Raw genomic sequence first — 20,908 nt, forward strand, 5'->3', positions numbered from 1 at the left:
TTCTTCTTCTTCTTCTTCTTCTTCTTGTTTAGTCATTTAGTCGTGTCTGACTCTTTGTGACCCCAAGGACCAGAGCACACCAGGCCCTCCTGTCTTCCACTGCCTCCCAGAGTTGGGTCAAATTCATGTTGGTACCTTCGGTGACACTGTCCAGCCATCTCATCCATCTTACTGCAATGCAATCTATTATTTTCAAAGATACAACTGTATCTGCAAATATTAATATTTGTAACTGCAAATATTAGTTGCTTGCATTAACCCCCCCCCCCATTTTAAATTATTTATTTTGAGGTACTGTAGTAACAGGGCCCTTTGCAATCAAGTGGAAAAAGGTTTCACAGAAGTTAGTGGGATTTACTTTCATTAAGCAGGCACAGAATTGCAGGCTTAGAATTCACAAATTGTTTTTTACTGTAACCTAATCGCATGTCTTCAGTGAAACACAAGGTGGGAGGAGTACTCCCACAGAAACCTGGACTGCAGAAATTAGCAGGTGCACCAATAACCTAAAGACTCTCAAAGCAATTTCTTTGATGGAGGAATTTGAAGCTGGCAGGAACAACTCTATGGCCATACTTTTTAAAAAGGGAAGTGTTATATCAAATTGAAGACTAACAAACTTATTGCCATGCAGTGTGTTCTTATTTGCATGAAAGGTTGCATGCGTTTTATGAACACCGTCAAATCTCTTTCCTTAGAAGGTAAAGCAGGATTTTCCACCCAAAGGATTCATGCACCCCAAACCCAGCAGCAATGTATGTAGAAGTTGGGTATTCTGAAGAGCTAGCTGTAACTTTCCCACAGATGGGTGGGTTCCACATTAGTATGGAAGGGAATATTTTCCGCTGCCGGCTCTCTCAGATTATATCTTCACTGGACCACATTTGCACTGACTTAAGTAGCACAAGGTATTTATCCTTTATTGTTTATAATCTTATACTCTCACATAGTTGATTAAAATGAGTTTGAATTTACTAGTCTAAAGAGACTAAGCTGCACCTTTATGTTTATTTGGAATATTCAACCAACCGCACACCATAAACTAATAGACCGCACAGGCCAAATGTATAAATGGCCTACACTGACGAATCCACTTGTAAATCTGCAGCTCATGCATTAATCGGAGGTCTTCACGTTGGCAGCTTAAATTTGCACATTGCCCTACGCTTTGTTCGGGCAGAGCGTTTTCCATCCCTTACAGGCAAGCAAGCAATTCAATTCTGCAGCTGCCAGCCGATAATATTCTCTGGAGCAGAGGAGCGCTAATAAAGCGGCATTAGGGTAGACCTAAGTACCACCACCCGTTACATAACGAAACAGGCACGGCCGGGAGGACATGCCCATTCTGACGGTAGCGGCAATTCCGGAGCTGGCCCCCCACCTCCCGAGTGCGCACCGACAACACGGGGAGCGTGTCTTTCGCCGGAGGTGCGGGGGTACAGCGGGGCGAGGGGGGGGAGGAAGAGCCCGCCCTATCAGGCCGTGTGACCGCACAGCCCTCGACCTCCTCCCCTGACGAGGCCGGGGAGCGCGTGGAGCGCCTCAGAGGGAGGGGGAGCCCTTTGCGCGCGCTCGTCCCTTCCCTCTCGCACTCCCCTCCTCCGAGCGCCCGCGCGCGCCGCCGCCGCCGCCGCCACCCTGGGTTGGGAATAGGCTCGGGAGCGCGCCTGCCAGCCTTGCCTTGCCCGAGCGAGCCCTTCTTCTCTTCACACACGGTCGCCGGCGCTCGCCCAGGAACCAGCGGCTTCCCCCTGAGGAGAAAGAGGTGCTCGCTCTCTCGCTCACTCTCTCCAGCGCCCCGCCCTGCTTGCCACACCAGAGGCTGGCCGCTACCTGTGAGTCCTGCGCTTCGCTCCGTATTTGAGGGGGAAGGAGAAGGGGAGGTGCTCCTCCACCTGAGCAGGGCTGGCTTCTCCCGGCGTGGGGGGGGGGGGAGCTGGCATGGACGGAATTTGGGGGGGGGGGCTAACAGTCGGGCAGGCCCCCAGCACCGAGCCAAGGGCTGCTTCGAGACACCCGCTCGGTGTGGCTTCCCTCGGCGGCGGCGGAGGCGAGCCTGCCACGGTCTCTGGCGCTCGCAGTTCCCCATGACAGTCGGTGGTAGCTGAGGGCTTTTTTTTTTTGGCGGGGGGGGGGCGCTAAGGGCTGGTCGCGTTCAACTTCCCCTTCCTCCTTTTCCCTCCTCTTCTTCTGGGCGCCCCCTCGCAGGGTCTTTCCGCCCTCCCCCTCCCCTTTCGGTACCGGAGGGCAGGCGAATGAGGTGATGTGTGGTTCAGTGTAACTAGTCCACCCTGGGGTCACTCAGGGAAACTGGAGCAGCGGTGGGGGGGGCGGGGGCGGGGGCGGGCGACGAGTCCCCTGGGCAATCCCGCTTGGGTGCCCCCTGCCGCGATCGATTGCCATGTGTGCCGCCTGATGCGACGCAGCTAAGAAGCAAGCCCAAGCCCGGGGCATATAGTAAGACACGTCTTGTTCTTCCAGCCTCCCACGCCCCCCCCCTTTTTTTTGCTTCCTAAATCGCCGGGAGGTCTGAGAAGCTTTGGATGGTCCTTTGCCTTGCATTTCGCCCTCGGCTCTTGCATCAAGCGATGCATTATTATTATTTGTTTTCAGAGCTCTCAGGCTAAGCCGTGGGATCATCTCTGGGTGGCGAGGCGAGGCGTTTCTTTTATGTGCTGGAGCTGCTATGGAAGAAGGGGGGGGATCTCTGTCTCTCTCTGTCTCTCAGGCTGTGTGGGTGTGCCACCTCCTCGCCCTTACATATCCACTGTATGTGACAGCTAGGTTGGGCAATGGAGCCCGCAAGGTGTCTGTCATAGACTGCCGCTCCAGTTGTTGTGGCTGCACTCCAGAGCAGACCTTTGTGTGCTACAGGTGTGATTTCCTTTCTCCTAATCAGTCATTAATTGATTCCTTGCACGGGGGGGGGGGAGGGGAAGGAAACAAGATCTGGAGCACGGAGTAATTCTCTGGGTGGCCTGCCTATGTGGGACCTGGGGTTGTGTAGTTTTTGCCCAGGGCATCCTGTCTTCTTGGCTGAGGTGGGATGGATGTTGGATGTGCAGCTAGTGATTTCAAGGGGTGGTGGCTCTTAGGAGGTGGGCGCTGCCTGTGGTAGTTTCCTGGCATTCATGCATGCATGCATACAGCTCAGGTTCTCCCATGTCCCCATCCACAAGAGGAAGGTTGACAGCAGTCGCCATTTCAGTCACCCTGAAGGGGGCAACAGGCAGCCTTGCTTTGCAGAGAGCTCTCCCTCTCTCCTGCACTCCTTGCAAGCAAAGTCTAAATGCCAAGCAGAAACCTGCCGGAGTTGGCCCTGGCTCTTGCTGCTGCTGTCTCTCTGTGTGTGGAGAAGGGAGCTGTCTATGCTGAAGCGAGCAAACTCAGCTGAGGATTAGGGTTTTAAGAGGCCCATGTAGGCTACAGGGCGGATGGTGTTTTTATTTCATCCTCCATCTGTGCAAGGCAGTTATGCTTAGTCTTAACAGTACATATTTGGAGAGGGGAGGCAGGCAGAGAGGAAGAAGCGCCAGACACATCACAGGCAATTGTGGACCAATTGTTCAAGAAGTCATTGCCATTTAGCAAAAGACGGTGCTGCTAGTCTATGGCCTAAACTAAATCAATGTGATTGTTTTGTTTTTATTCTTCCAGTCTATGCCTCCATGGAATTAATAGTGCATTCACTGGGACTGGGATTGGATTCATGGAAAAGAGAACTGTGTAGGGATGTTGGGATGTCTTACTATACATGTGTTTCCTTTGCACACTTTTGGCACACAGGAAAAAAAACTGAATGAAAAGAATATAACAGTTTAATCTCCTGCACATATAAATTGATTTGGTCTGGTAGTGAAAATCTAGTCCTGAAAACCTGGGGCTTGAGAAGAATTTAGGTACAGTATTGAGGTTCTGATTCATGTGGCTTATTCAAAGCTACAGTATTGTGTTTTCGTGACTGTAAAGATTTTTTCCTTTATTGCTTTCACTCTAAGAATTTATTTATTCAAAATATTTTTAGCCTGCCTTTCCCCTTAAAAGGGACCCAAGGCATCTTATGTCATTTAAAAATACAGTATTTAAAAGGTAAAACCACTATGTTATACAAATATTAAAAAAGAATTAATTATATGACAAATGTTAGATTAAAAACATTTTTAAACAGATTTAAAAACAAAAATACAAACCATCCCATTTTAAAACTGCCCTTAGACAGCCAGTTACTAAGGAAACCCCTGCTTGAAGAGAAAGGGCTTTCCTTGCTTTCAGAAGACAGCAAAGATGGTGCCAGAATAGCATATAAATGCAGCAATTGATATTGTAGGGCTATAATCAGTAGAATGCTGATAATACTATAAAGGAGGACCAGAACATTAACATGTGTGCAGTTAGTCTGGGGACCTGTTTTTTCTTGAGCAATAGACCCCTCTCATATAATGCGTAGAAGGAAGTTCCAAAAAGTTTGTTAAACAGCTTGGAAGTCATGCATTCAAAGAGATAAACGTTAAAAATCTTTCTGAATGCATATGAAGTATTTCTTCAGCCTCAAACCTTGTTAATTATGAATTTTAAAACAAAATTTGCCTTAATACAGAGAGTAAAATTGGTGTATAATTCACTTTGTTGATTAGTATTCACTTTCCTGATTTAATTGCAAGATTACTGATTTCTCTAATAATTCTCTCTGTTCTGAATCCTTACATGTGCCATGGCATGATTTATAGTGTAAATCACAATTTTTATACCAGTATAAGGATGACTGTGTTTTTGCTGAAGTCAAGGAAACACTTCTGTGAGTTCAGTGAATGAGGCTGCTGCTTGTATATGCACTTAACTGAGAGAAAGTCCCATGTCAATTCAGTGGAAATTGTTTGTGGGTAAATTTATACAAGATGACATTGTAAAAGAATCATCCCATTATGACATAACCCTTATGCATTTGTCTCTAATTATCATTCTACATATAATGGGAGCAAGTAGTCTGCTACAACAGTGGTTCTTAACCTTTTTGAAAGAAACACCCCCTTGAGCCATTGAGAAAGTTATCATCGCCCCCCTCCCCACGGTGATGATATCTTATTTATTTATTTATTTATTTATTTATTTATTTATTTATTTATTTATTTATTTATTTATTTATTTATTTATTTATTTATTTATTTATTTATTTATTTAAGACGCTTAAATCCAATGACCCCTGAAAACAAAATTCAATTCCAAGAAAATGAAATGCCCCCCCAAAAAATAACATGTAATGATTTAGTTGCAAGTGAATTTTAAGACGCAAAAAGAAATATAAAAAGGGCATAAAAACAAATGCAGGAACTAAAAATTTCAAGACAAAAAGTCTGAAACTAAATTAAAATTGGAGGAAAATATATATTCATGCACACTGTAAAAAGGCTGCAGCCATCTTCACAGGTTTGGCTTGCTCCAGCGCCCCCCTACTGCCCCCCTTCTGCTCCAGCGCCCCCACGCTGCCCCTTTTCATTCAACCGCCCCCCTGAAAAATGAAATCGCCCCCTGGGGGGCATTATCGCCCACGTTAAGAACCACTGTGCTACAAGATATTAAAGGAGACAAAAACCAAAGAATTGTGGTGGTTATTAGGATTCTATTGCTAGTCCCAGCTGGAAGAGAATTCACTGAATGAATGTGACTTTTTATATCAACATTTATGTAAGTCTCATTGAGTTATAACTTTAGTTAGAACTTGCAGATAGATTCAACCAGAAGATTTCAATTTTATTTCCATACCTTTTAAAGTAGTTGACTTGGCCAACACACTTAAGTAATGCCCTGCTGCTAATGTGATACAGGCATCAGTGGCAAAATCATATTACGAAATCTCACACTCCTTGCAGACAGTGGTAGTGCAAATAGTTTCAAGAGAAAGGTGTTTGTCAAACTGCTAAAACTGTCTCAGTGGCTGTACTAAAACTAGCTCTGACATTCATGCACAGGTATAACACAGATGTTACGTTTACTTCAAATGGCAATATTAACTGTTTAAGTGAGGCTAAAACATATTGTTTGCTGTTGATTCAAGATGTATTGTACAAGTAGCTCATTCATTTTTGCTCATATGATCTTTCATTAGTGTATACATGCCAGTTATAAAACCTGCCATGATTACTAACCTGTGACATAACACTAGTATCTGTAACATATATTTTGGTTTCATAATTGGGTGTCTCAACCATATATATCAACCTGTGAGTGTAATATGTATGACCAAAATCCTGACACATGCTGATTATTTCATTGACTTTAGCAGGCCTGCATGCAAGGCAAGGCACCCCTTACCAATCAGTCTATTAAGAACAGGACCAGCCTTTATAATTAAGCAATGTGAAGCAGCCACTTCAGACAGCAGATACCAGATGGAATGCTATTTTATTTTCTCCAATTACCCTCCCCTGTGCCATTTATTTATTATTTAATAAGGAAGGAATACCATGTGTGACTTTTTGTTGTGTTTTTGTCAATATCTTAACTTAACTTAATTGTAACTATTTTCCATGGCTAAAAACTCTTGTTTGAAATGAACATAACCCAAACAGGACATAATAACTATGTGCTATCTAGTTAATTTTGTCATATGGAGACTTTCCTAGCATTTTCTAGGTATAAAGTACTTGCAAATGTTTTACCAGTCCCTCCTTCTGGAACTGTGCAGTTCACTCAAGGCCACCCTGGTGACTGAGCATATAACCCCATCTGAGCATATTACCCATGCAGTCTTGGCTGGTCCTCTCTTGGAAGGCACAGTGAGGATTCAAACTCCCACTCCACCTCTGCGACCAGGCACTCCAGCTTACGCAGCTCTGACATCTTATACATGTGTCAGCTTCAATGAGTATCTGATGCTTCAATCTAAACAATGAATGACTTTTACACTTGGGAGGGAATCAGCATCCCTTTGGTTCCCGTACTTGTGAAGCTCTTACACATCTGAGTGCTTTCTGTAAAACACTGAAGTCCATATGGACCTTGGGACTTGAGCCAGCAATTGTAAAGAAGCCAAAACCATTTTTTAAAGTGCTGTTTAAAAACAAAGAAGACATGAGTGCTGATATTGATGATGTTTGTCTGCACATGTATGTTGATATACCTCTGCTGTATTGTAGAGATATTGATTCTTCAAATGCATCCATATTAGGACCTATTTTTCTAACCATAATTGTAACAGACTAAACAGAAATGATGTGACATCATATGTGACTTGTTTTGTTGGTTTGGAAGAATAATATCAAAACTCACTAGATTTATTTAAGCCTACAAAGTCCATCTAAGTATTTTAGAAGCAACAAAGGGTTAAAAAAAAGACAGGTTGTAACTGTTAGGCACTTCAAATTACATATTCAGCAAAGGAGATCAATAGTAAATAAAGCCATATTGAATGCCCACTAATATGCCATCTCCTTAATGTCTCCCAATCACTAATTGAATTAGCATATAACAATCATTATGTATTTTTCAGCTGTCCATTTGCCAGAAATATAGCTGGAAGAGAAAATAATCTGCACAAGTGACATAAGAAGGGATGGTGGTGAATTTTGGCTCAGAGTTTCTTTTTGCATTTTGAACGCAATAGAAAGCCAACTGAATTTTCTACAGACAAGTGTGTTCTTCAGCAGTTTGAGCTGAGGGAATAACGTAATATGCATTGAATCTGATTTTTCCTTTTTGAGTGGGCAGATAGTATTCAAAAAATTTAGTAAATGTAATGTAAAAATAGCTAATGTTGCTAGTCAGTACATTTGTTGCTTTGTGTGTTTAGAATATGTGAATAAGTACATTTTCTCTGTCTATAAACCTTCAACACAATCTTTAACATGATGTCCCACAAGTTTCATAATACTGTTATATGTTGATCAGTAGGCGTAGTTTCAGTCTGGTTGTATTGCTTTCTTCAGAAGCCCTGAAGGCTGGCTGAGCTTTTCAGTTATTTACCTCAATAGAAAACTGAAAGGGAAAAAGTGAACAAAGGAGGTCTGTTTTGCCTGTCCCACTTGCTGGGCTGTTGTCTCTGCCCTTTTCAGTGAAGGAGGGGGTAGAGCTGGGTCAGAGTTGAAGAACAGTGAAAAGGAATTCAAGTCTCATGTCTAAATTTGAATGATAGCTTAGTTGGAGTGCTGACTGCATTTATTGAATTGAGATTTTCATATATGTAGTTGCTCAAGGTGGCAGATGGTGATGAGCCAAAGCACAGAGAGATAGAAATGTGATCAACCTCTGATTAAGATGTACAGTAAAAATCTAGTTATTTGACAAGGCTTTAAAAATATTTTATGGTGAGATATGTTTTAAAGTGAAGGCCTTTATCTGCACATAGCTGAGTTTTTTCTCGCACCACTAAATTGTGTTTCCTTCTTTCTTTGTATCTATTCTATTTTGCCCACATGATTGGGCACTGAATAGAACACCATCAGTCCAAATAATAAATGAATCAATAATAGACAGCTTTTAGTTTTTGTTGTTGTTTATTTTCATTGATGCTTGGCTTGTATATGTGTGCAGTCTAACAACTTCAAAAGTGCCAGTTAATGGTGGTTTCAGTTACCAAACACCATGATTACAGTATTTTTCCTAATTATAATTTATCAGGAAAATATAAATAATGAAATTATATGTGTTTTTTCATATTTCTGTATCTATAACTGAACTGTACTTGTTTTGTCGGCATTTCATTATCTATCTTTCATGTTCTGTGCATAACATATATTCTGTCCTAACAGTTTGGATACAAAAAAAGCATTTTAGTAACTTTATTAGACAATTTCTCAAATTGACTTGAGGAAAAAATTAGCAATTTAAATTGTCCACTTTACAAGCTATAAATAAGTTGAGACAACTTCTTGCTCTTCTAGGGCTTAGATCTTGTGCAAGTGGGCTCCCAGTTTGCAACCTGAGGGTTTTTAGCTTTCGTTATGTGATGTTTTAACTGGAACTCCTCCTGGGATATGCACTAAGGAAGATAAGAGCTGACATCTTTAAATATTTATTTATTAAATTAATTAAAATATCCTAGAGGTGATATGGGAGGAATCTGTATAATAAGCACACATGATGCATATATCTCCCTCAATTATTGTCTTTTCTTTTTATATTTCTGCTCTTTCTATATATACCTAACTGTGAAGCCCAAACATTGTTGTGTGCACTTGAAGAGTTTTTATGTGCTTTGGTATTGTACCAAAGTACATAGACTCTCTAAAGAATTGCTACCCAGTTTATGTTCCCTTGTTTCCTTATACAGTATTGGTTTCTTGGAAGTGAGTCTTAAGAATGTACTATGACATTGATGATAAAGAACATTGACAAAATGAATACAGAAAACATCCTTTTTCTAATCATCCATCATTGATCAAAACATGGACGCCAATATAGATTTAGGGAGGATTTAAGCAAAAAACTTGCTCATATCTTCATAAGTGAAAATAAGCTGTTTTTCAGTGAAAAGTGAAAATTCAATTAAAGGATCCTGAAATACTCCTTAGGCTACTCAGGTTTCATTGTCTCCTACCTACTCTGTCCTTGTGTAACTAAAGTGTAGATGTACATCTCAGTGTAGTTAAAACATGTAGTATAAGCATAGACAAATGCAAACTGAGGCCCCTTAATGAGTCAGAACCTGACACTCCCAGAAGGGCTCAGACTGCTCACATCCTCTCTTTAATCGCCTCTCATTGTCCACTCCCTTGATTTAAAAGACAAAACAATCCCCCTCCCCATTCCTGGGGCTCATCCCCTTTTAGTTTTCAACTCACCAGTCTGCTGGAGTCTAATAGACACTCTTGCCCTCAAACAAAGTTCTGATCTAATTGGCTGCATCAGAAAATAATAAGTAGCCAAGGGTATAAATGTAAGGTAGTTGGACAGGGAGCCTGGCTAAATGCACACATGGAAAGCCCTAGCTAATGAAGCATCTCAGCCTCAGTGACAAAATTACATAGTAAACAGATAAACAGAGAGAGAAACTTAGCATTTAGCAAGAGGGCAAGAAGACCTATGCAGTTAACCCTCCACCTTTTTGATTATATAAATTTTCATGTGAAGTTCATAAACAAAGTAAGAAGGATAGCAGGGATCTCAGACCTGTCCAGTTTATTGCACAGTACAGTTGCCCCCTGGACCAGGTACAGTACATGCATATTGCAGCACAGTGAGTCTGTGGCTCTTAGGAAATACATCTGTTTCCTTGAGACTAAAGAAACCACCCTGGAAAAACTGAGAAAAGAAATCCTTTTTTGTCCTCTGATGGGTGGCAATTTCACCAGGATTTTGGGCTGACCTGATTTATTTTAGGCTCTAGCTTGTTGTTTTTAAATCATAGGTGACTGGAAGCCATCCCCAGTTTCTCCTTCAGAATTGAAGTAGCTCACAGAGAATTTTAAAAATTATTCTGTTGGTGCTGGGGGTATGCCCTAGGGCAGTGATGGCGAACGCATGGCACGCTTGCCATAGCTGGCACACATAAGTCACTGGCTTGCTGCCTCCAGCAGCCAAACCTGAGGAGGCAGCTGCAGTCACAGTGCTAGTGCTCCGACAGGCGGTGGGCCAGGATCTGGAGCAGCTGGTAGGGGCAGGCCAGTCGAGCTATAGGCAGGTGCAGGGTTGGGCATGACTGGAGACAGAATCGGAGTGGAGTCTGGAGGCACCTCTGTGCCCAGGATTCCCCCTTCCGCCACCACTTACGCTTCTGCCACCACCACTTATGCTTCTGCCACCACCACTTACGCCATCGCCACCACCTGCTGGGTTGTTTTTGTTTGTTTTTTCAGTTTGGGCACTCGGGATCAAAAAGGTTCACTATCACTGCCCTAGGGCCTTGGAGAAATTGCATGAGGCCCACAGTCTTCATTTTGCCCCTGCCCCCCTTTTTTTGCAAGAAGGAATGATATCCTTTTATACTGCGGCTATACTGTATCCAGAAGATCCTAGTCTTTATTTTTGTAGTGGGCTCTTTGGTCATTTAAAATACAGATGTTTGATTTTTGATGGATGTGCAGACTACACGGTAACTTGTTTGGCTGATACAAAGTGGTGGCTAATACTGATAACTTTGGGTCGGTGGTAGCACCAGTATCATGGAGGAATATAATGGTATGGTTCTGGAAGCATAGTCTAACCCAGTGGTGGTGAACCTTTTTGGGCTTGCATGCCCAAAATGGGGGGGGGGAACAGAAGTGGCAGTTTAAGGGGGAATCATGGCGATGGATCCAGAGGACCTGGAACCGGAAGTGGCGGTTTAAGGGGGAATTATGACGACGGACCCGGATGACCCAGAACCAGAAGTGGTGATTTAAGGGGGAATCATGGCGAAGGACCCGGAGGACCTGGAAGGGGGAATCCCGGCTGCAGCCGTCTCATGAGGTTTGGCTGCGCAGTGGGGGCGGGGGGAGTAGCGACCTATGGCTCACGTGCCAGAAGAAAGGGCTCCGTGTTCCAGCTGTGGCACACGTGCCATAGGTTCGCCATCACTGATCTAGACTAATCAAGTAGAAAGATTAAATCCAGACTCTCTGGAATAGTTTCCTTTGAAACATCTATTCCACATGCAGTACTAGTGAGACAGATACCACTCAAATTAGGATCTGATGTTGGAAGCTGGGGTTTGGGTTTGTTTGTCACAATTTGTTGAGATGAGTGAGACCTTTACAAAAGTTTTAGGGATCAACTGTACTGAAATGGAGCCAGACAGCTAAGGAAGCCGCCTAGAGTGGTTGCTTGACCAGGCGGGATATATATATATATATATATATATATATATATATATATATATATATATATATATATATATATATATATATATATATATATATATATATATATATATATATATATATATATATATATATATATATATATATATATATATATATATATATATATATATATATATATATATAAAAATAAATAAATAAATAAATAAATAAATAAATAAATAAAGGAACAAGTGATTGGACTTAGTAATATAATATCTTCATAAATATGACAGAAAGACTCAGTAATATAATGTCTTCATAAATATGACAGAAAAACTCCTCCTTTTGGAGCTGATATTCCTACCACTGTTTAGGTCCTCTGCTGTATTATTTTTTTGCTTCTGAATTGTAAATGCTTAACTACAGAGAACCTACATGATATGCACACATTTTGTGTGTGTGTGTGTGTGTGTGTGTGTGTGTGTCAGAGAGAAAGAGAGAAGTAAGCAATCAAGCTGTGGGTAGGTGTGTTGAAACAAATAAGTTGTAAGAATAAAGCAGCTTAAATCTATGGCAGCTTATATCGCTTTAACATCAGAATATTTGCTCATTTTGAAATCAAAGTGGCTGCAATCTTAAATATGCTACATACTTAGTCAAACTGTGTGTAAACCACATATTGCATATTAATTGCAATTTTCAAAATAATATACATAGGATATACTGTACAGTGCAATTTTATGAAGAGCCAAGCAGAGAGAGCAACTCATATTAGGAATACATAGAAAGTGTTATTTTTGCACTGCTCCATTTTTCCATTGAAAGCACCCCACCCAGCAGCTGATATTTTCAAAATATTTGTATTTCCTGTTAATAGGTTGTCTCATCAGCATTGAGCTCTGAAGAGGGACAGTGAAAGTAACTGGAATCTTTGGCTATGTAGCAGCAGCCTTTTCCATGGCCCATATACGGCCTCTTTTTAAGGGAAAAGGAGCTGTTGCATTTACAGTCTGTAAATGTAGTTATTATGTAGTTTGGTCCAGGCTAGGTGGAAACAGAACTTCATCTTGTTCCTCAGGTGTCTTCAACATGTCTTCAATACAGACAAGACCAGCTGTCCATTAAATCAGCACAATATGGTCCTGACAACTTGTTTTGTTTGTTACATAGGCAGGGTTTGTATCATTCGCAGAAAATGACAAATAGAACATCTAGAGCATGTCCATTCTGTGAGAGCAGTGCTGAACTAAGTCTTGCATAAAGAACCCTCTGCTTCCATTCTTAAAACAAACAGTAATTGCAGAAAAGGAAAAAGAAAGAAAGAAGGAAAAAGACTGAAAAGAGGATGAAGTAGACTGGAATGTGTAATTGCAACCTTTATTTCACAGTGCACTTAATTCTGATACTCTAATGTCCTATCAGAGTATTAAGTAAAACAAATGACCTTTCCCCATTTCTGAAAAGCTAGTGTTGCGTGTCTAAGTGGATCTTTTTGAATTTTTTGTCTAGGTAGTACAAAACTGAAGTTTAATTCATCAAAAGGTTAAGAAGCAAAACTGTGAGAAGATAAGGAAGGATTTACTGGAATCTTACAAATATGGGTAGCTGTATGACTTTACCATTGTTAGAGTTATTATTGAGGAAGATCTATTAGTAGAAAACAGACATTGTGATCTTTAGGAGTTTCACATGCAAGATTCACGTTTATTTCAGATCAGTCTGAATTGATGGGGCTTAGCTTTAATTTCTCAATAACTCCTTTTTCTTTTTCTCCCTTTTTTCCTTATTGCATCTTTCTCACATTGTAACTAAATTTAACACATGTAACCGCTTACCCTCAATAAATGTTGGACTTTCAGTTACTATGGGATATGGATTTAGAAGTTACAACTATAATTTTTTACATTAAGGAGTTCCAGAATTTTTGGAGAAGCCCTGCAGTTAAATTAGTTTAAGTGTTCGAGAATACAGTTTAAGCGTTGTTATCTGTAGTACAGAGTGTCTTCATATTTAGTAATTTTCCTGGTGGCCATGAGTGACTAGTAATGCCAAGCAGGCATGTGTATTGGATATCATACAGGTAAGTAGGCAGTCTTGCAGAGGACAGGTTCACCTTCATCACAATGCTAACCCACTTGTCCTCTATTTTACTGGTGAAATAAAAGGTTGTCTTCTACTACCGACATAGAAACATGGCATCCTGGCAGAGTGAGAATTATTTATTTATATGTTTAAAATATTTTTAAGCCTCCTTTCTCCTTAAGGCTCAAGGTGATTTACAACAATTAAAATACATTGAAGATAGTAACAATACCAAAAGGATCAATGAATACAATACCAAAACACATAAGCAGCACCAAAACGCATTAATTGCAGTAAGGTACAACAAGCCATTTTGAAAACCCCACCCAGCAGCCATTTACTCAGAGAAAACTTGCTTGAACAGAAAGGTCTTTGCTTGTTTGGGGAAGGATAGTAAAGATGAGGCCAGTTTAGCCTCCTGTGGGAGGAAGTTCCAGATTCTGGAACAGCAATGGAGAAGGCCCACATATCCCCCCAAATCTCGGTATGGCTTAGCAGAGTATTTTATCAGACTTGTTAAAAAAATCAAACTGCTAAGTTTTACAGGCTGATTTGCAAGCTTGAGGTAGAAATAGACTCTTTCCTTCTTTTCCAGAATCCCATCTCCTTTAAGCAACTACAGTGGTGCCTCGCAAGACTATTGCCTTGCGGGATGATTAATCCACAAGACGATTGGTTTTTGCGATTGCTGTTGCACTTCGCAAGACAATGTTTTCTATGGACAATTTTCGCAAGACAACGATTTTTCCATTGTAACGCATTAAATAGATTTCAAGGCATTCCAGTGGGGAACTGCATTTCAAAAGACGATATTTTCACAAGACAGTGTTTTTCGTGGAACGAATTAACATTGTCTTGCAAGGCATCACTGTATTACAAGGATACTAGAGATGTAAAAAAAAATGCTGTTGGGACTTTGGTTGAAACATGTCATGCCATCCTTGGCAAGGTTAGACAATCTGCTGAAGAATTTCAAATTCCTATTAGAGGTTCAACTCAAGATAGAGACATGAAACTGAGGTTTTGATAGCTTTTAAATTTTGCACAAAATGCCTCTGCACAAAACTACTGTATTTTCCTTTTTGTTGTTTCACGAGCATGCATGCACATGTGCACACTCTCACATACAGAAAAAAAAAAGGACAGGCTGATTTCTCAGAAGGCTATAAACTCATTTGATGCTGCTGCTTTTATTAGTTCATACAACAAGGCAGTAGCTATTGCATTTTCCATCACTACATTTCCATCACTTACATAATTTTTCATTTCAAAATCGTGCAAATTCTGTCTGAGGCTGATAATAAAAATCCTGTTGTCTTACGTTGAGGAGAAAAATTTTGAGTTGTCTCTTGTCATGCAAAGATTGTTAATCCAAACTCAGGTTATCATCCTGAGTTGACATTAATGTGACATATCTACAGATACTCTGCTTGCTTCCTTTGTATTTTGAGTCATAATAAGTCAAACCTGTGACCCTGCAGATAACATTGAACTGCAACTCCCATCATACGTCACTATTTTATTGGTCATCAGCCAACATATAGTACCTTCTAATTTTCAGCCCTTCTGGGCGGGGCTCTATCTCTCACAGCTTCGCCCCTGCATGTATGAGCAACTCTGCCCCCCCCGTGCACTGGGTTCCGTCACGACTGGAACCTCACACGATCGTTGCATGGAGAAGGAAGGGAGCTGTTTAGAGGGAAGTGGAGTTGTGTACACGCCCAGCTTAACGAAACTTTGACATCAGCTATGGCTAATGGGAGATGGAGTCCAGCAACTTCTGAAGAGCCATAGATTCCACATCCCTGCATTAAAAGTTTTGCATATATTTGTACTATTTGTATTATTTGAAGTTAATTGTAACTTCCAGTTGTTGTTTTACATTGTATATATGAAAACAAATACACTTCCATATGGTGCAGAAATAGTTTAAGTTTCATTGCTGGTAAACTATTCTGGGGTGCATAAGATCAGTCTAATAATGTTAGAAACTGTTGATAAACATGTATCACCTAAATAAATAAATAAATTCTGAGCTTTTGCTCCATTTTCCTTTGAACTATCTGCACAGAAAATGTGTGCCACCTACAGTAAGAAAATCAGAATCAGCATTCAGCATGTATTATTAATTTTGCATTATAGATTGTATGGATTAAAACATCATTGTCTTTACCCTGTTTGAGCTTGTTCAAATCTTGTATGGTACCGGTTATATCTAGTGGATCAACCTGAAGAGAAATATCCGCAGAGTCAGGCAACCACTTGAACAGAAGTAGAACTCACAAAACCCTTCTCTTAATTCATAATGCCAATTCTGGGATATTTGCAAGAAAGGTCAACTAACCTCTACAAATGCTATCTTCCACTGACTTTTAAAAACACTGAAAATATATTGGCTTTCAAAACAAAACTGGAAAGCTTGGAAAAGATTCTTTTTAGGACAATAGCTTCTTGGATTGCTTAGCCAGTATGGCCATTGACTGTTGTGGTTAAAGGGTTCTAAGAGCTGTAGTTTCCTTTAAAAAAAAAAAAAAAAGCAAAACAGAGAGAGGACTTTCCCAAGTTCTGAACTCATAATCTTTGAGTGAGCTTAGCTAGGAGGAAGGGTTCCATAAAACTATTACATGTTAATCCTCTCTTGTAGCTGCCCCTCCCCATTCCTGTTATCTCACCAAATGCGAGTCTTACACTGCTAAGATAAATTCTGCTTGTGCCCTGGAGCCAACTCATGAAATTCAAAGCCTAGCTGACTCTTGATACATGGCTTATTATGATGGCTGCCACCATCAAGTTTCTCTAATCAAACTGTAATTATTTCAAAAGGGCAGTATTCATGCTGAAAGCCCTGGGGTCATTAAAAGGCCTCAAATTGTGCTTTCAATCTGTTCCTTTGGGAACCTTTAAACAAGGTAATACTCTTGGGTGGCTGATTGAAACACACATTATCCAAAAGGTCTGAGCTCCAAATGACATGCCTGGTAACTCCTCGGTGAAGTCTAAAATAACAACCCCTGATGTCCAGGAAATTCAGAGGCTATGAGAATTCTTGGGCCAAAGATTTTGGCTTCAGCTAACTATCAGATGGGACTGCTCTCAGATGCTGCTCAGAGCCATGTTACAGGACACATACATTTGAACTGTAGTACTGTATAGAGATCTGTATCACCTTTTTAGATGAAGAGACCTGGACAAAAATCTAATATAGCTTCATAATTGAATAATAGCAGTCCACTGTCACATATACTCATTTTTCATCTTGGCATCTGCTTAAATCAGGGATCAGGGAACTTTTTTACCTTTTACCCCCTAAAAAAATTATAAATACCAACATTACCCCCTTAATTTGAAAGGAAGGATCTCGGTCACACATGGCCAGCTGAGTGCTGCCAACTGCGCCCGGACTGCCCATGCCCAGGCTGCCTCCTTCTCCTCTGCCATCACCTGGCGGGGCCACGCTCAGTCCTTGGCCCCACAGAGGCGGCTCCCTTTCTCCGCTGGCGGGTGGCTCCTGGGCGGCCATCAAAGAGCAGCAGGTGGCTCGCCCGCCGGGGGCGCCCGACACTGCCTCCCGCTCTGGCGGGGCGGGCACGTTAGGCCTCGGCATCAGGACTCCCACGGGCCTCACCACTGAAGTGCCACAACAGCTGCCGCACGGAGGGCGAGAGGCTCCACCAGGCCTGGCCGGCCACCGCAGAGGCGCCGCTAAAGGAAGCCGCACAGCCTGGTGAATGCAGCTGCCGCCCGATGGGCTCCTCTGGGAATGGAGACAGGGTATGGGGCAGGGGCGGTGGCATCCCAGCGCCAAGAGGCTGAGCCTGGTCTAGTCTGCCATCATGGCCGTGCCCTCCCCTCTCCGCCGTGATCCACCTCTCCAGGCACTGGAAGGAGAGGCTCCTCTTGGCTGGGGCACTCTGGCCACTCGCCCTGGCCTCGCCCTCTGCCATGGCCAGCCCCGCCACCACCATGGCTGCTGTACGCTGCCAGCTGGGGCTCATCACCAGCCACCGTGGCTTGGTTGCAGCTGGGCCGGAGAAGGGAGTGGGAAGGGGGCAATCACGCAGCCAGGGACCCCTCTGGGCAGAAGAGGAGGAGCAGGGAAGGGGGTTAGGGTCCCATCCTCATTACCCCCAGGATTTTCATTTTTACCCCATTTGGGGTAATTTACCCCTGTTCTCTGACCACTGGCCTAAATGGAGGTGGATCATATAAGCCCAAGTTTAAATGTGGCTCCTAGCACCCATGGGAATCTCCAGCACTACCCAGAAAAAATAAAGGAACCAACAAGAATTTTGATTTAGAAAGCCCGCTTACATCCTTTAGGGACATGGGGAAAGCAATTTCCAGTACAGTACTGTATTACCTCAAGCCCTCCAAATTTATTTTTTAAAAAAAAAACACTTATGTATTAGAGTGCATAAGTGGGCCTTTTCAGAAAAAAAAAATAAGGTAAGGAAAAATTGTTTGAGATATGGGCCATGGGAGTGGATTTGACCTTCCTAGGAATGGGTATGTGTGGGCCCTGGACATCACCTACTCCTAAACAGAAAGTATCAAACATATACAAGGATACATACCTGGATTTTGAGAAAAGAAAAGTCCAAACTGCTCCCTTTCCCTCTCCCCCCGAGTGCCATGGTGACAAATCTGAAGGATTTCTCTAAAAGGTTTCAAAAAAAAAAAAAAAAAAAAAAAGCAACTATCCAAATGTATGGGCCATAGAGCTCGTGGACACTCACAGGAAACGACTTCTGATAAATAAGATCAGTGAAATGTTGGTTTTGCACGGAAGTACATAGAGAATGCAATGAGTAATTAAGCTACGGAAAATGCCTCCAAAGTCTCAGATAGTTCCAGTACTTTGAGTTCTTGACCTTTTTTTAATGAATGAAATTTTTGGAAGCTTACAGCTGGCACAGAAGGCTTGTTTTATGTGACTGCTTTGTTGGTAGTGATTTGTTTTATGAATGCTTAAAACTGCTGTGCCCTGAAATTTTCTTTCTTGCTCTGCCTCTTTCATGTACTAATGCATTATGAGAATATTGGTTTGGGGGAAGAATTTTTTCCAGTGGGTTAGAATTAACTTCCTAGCCTATATTTTTTGCCATAGTAAATTTCAGATATAGTCCTCTGAGCTGCCTAACTTCGTTCCCTTATGTTTTCCCTGCTAAAAATCAGGGATATCTGTGGGATACATAGCTTCACCTATGCAGATGTCCTCTTTAGTAAACAGAAGAACATCACAGGATCACACTTACAATTTCCAGCCAGATCTACCTTCTCACATCCTTTTGGCATATCCACAGAACAGATAATAAAAGATCCCTTGAAATAAATGACAGGGATGTTCTGAATGTTCTGGAAAAAAAAGACAATAAAGTGGCATCTCTATTTAATCTGATGTGTTTGTCCATCTCTTTCTCTCTGTGTGGTTTGACGTGGGAAGAGGGAAACTTCAAATGACATGGTTTGAAATTGAGTGTTGTGGTAGATTCTTGAATACTGTATGTTACTTTTTAGGTGTCAAAATCCCCTAGGTGGACCTGCTGGCTTGGGAATTCAAAAAAACTAACTTTTCCAAGTGCTAGTTACCATAGTTGTGAAAGATATGGCAGTGTTAGTCTCAAGATGTTGTGCCTTTCATTTTGTTTACATGAAGTAAACTATAAAACCTGAGCATTTAAGATGTAACTGTGTTAGGGATTAGGATCTGAATGCTGCTTCTGTGTTTCTGATAATAATATGCTGTTATTCTTGCAAAAACCTTTTCTTCCTCATCCAGAATTGGAGTAGATTAATGGAAAGAAAACACTCTATGTGGAAGATAATGTAATTGATTACTTGGCAAGGGTTTGTAGGTTGTAATATAAAATGTTGCACATTTGAAGGGGAGTACAAAGGAAAGAATCTATAATTTTTGCTGGTTTTAATTAAGAAAATCAATATTATTATCTTTGTCCTTCTCTCAAGTGCTATCAAATGCCTTCTCCTAACAGTTTAAAATTGAAATTAATTATACATGGCCTGATAGATTCATATTAACACTAAAGATTTCAGATGCATAAGGGAGGCAAAAATATGATGTGTATAATGGAAGTGTGCTGTTCCAAGGTGAATCCTCAACTTAAATCAATGAAGTTGGTGTGTATGTCTGGTTTTTATAAAATTCCTTTAATCTTAGACCAAATAATATGATATTACTATACTATTCTACCTATCTTCACAATACACAACTAAAGCAGATACATATTTGGGCATTACTACTACCTCCTCCTCCTCATTTGCTGTTAAGTTGCATCTGGCAATAGGGGTTTTGAGGTATGTGTGCCATTTGAGGAAGTTTTGTTGGAAAAAATATAATTTTACCGTATTTGCCGGTGTATAAGGCAACTTGGCGTATAAGACCACCCCCCAACATTCCCACTCAGAATGTAGAGTTTGTTATATACTTGCTGTATAAGACTACCCCCTCTTCTGCATGCATGATTCTGCTTTGGCTGCTTCATGGGAAGTATTTCTTTTGCTCTTTTTGGTTCCTTTTCGGAGATAGCCAGGGTTTGCTGGAAAAAGGAACAGCAGAGAGGTGGCAGCCATTTTGGATAGGCGGCAGCCATTTTGAGAGGCAGCAGCCATGTGGTCGCATCTCAAAATGGCTGCCGCCTTTCTGCTGTTCCAACAGTCAGCTGTTCGGCGCTAGAGTCAGGCTGTTCCCAGGCTAGGAGCGGGGCTCTACTTGGTCTTACTACCAGATAAGTGACTTCGCTGGGAGAGAGGGAGGGTTTGCTGGACATGCACCCAGCATACAAGATGACCCCACCCTTGGAGGCATGTTTTTCAGGGCCAAAAAGTCGTCTTGTACACCAGCAAATACAGTATATGCTTCTCCTTTTTATACTGAGGGGAGTATGCTTTGTATCTGCCCTAACCCACCCACCTCATCAGAGTCTTTGAGATTGCCCTTTCCTTCCTTCCTGTTGCTTCTTTTGCAAGCTGTCTTCTTTCCTTCCTCCATTTTCTGTTCTCTGCAGGTAGATATATGGAAATGCAGCTCAACACTATAGCTGAAATCCTGTCGCTTAATGCAGTAAGTTGCAACTAGAATAGTTCCATTTGAG

General features: G+C 41.6%; 1 protein-coding gene across 10 annotated transcripts in view; it reads left to right on the plus strand.

Annotated features, from left to right (window-relative positions):
- The first annotated feature begins 1,329 nt into the window (after positions 1-1,329).
- Positions 1,330-20,908, plus strand: part of NRCAM (neuronal cell adhesion molecule) — a 182,152-nt gene continuing 162,573 nt past the window's right edge. For 3 of the 10 annotated variants that reach the window (XM_073000479.2, XM_078376842.1, XM_078376845.1), the window contains exon 1: positions 2,406-2,457. The gene's annotated coding sequence lies outside the window, so the exon portion shown is untranslated. Of the gene's footprint in view, positions 1,429-1,672; positions 1,836-2,405; positions 2,458-20,908 lie in introns of those variants that run through there. The other 7 variants (XM_078376838.1, XM_078376850.1, XM_073000478.2 and 4 more) reach the window with 5 other exon arrangements.

Source organism: Pogona vitticeps, chromosome 5, assembly GCF_051106095.1.
Source record: "Pogona vitticeps strain Pit_001003342236 chromosome 5, PviZW2.1, whole genome shotgun sequence".
In the NCBI taxonomy this organism is placed as follows: domain Eukaryota; kingdom Metazoa; phylum Chordata; class Lepidosauria; order Squamata; family Agamidae; genus Pogona; species Pogona vitticeps.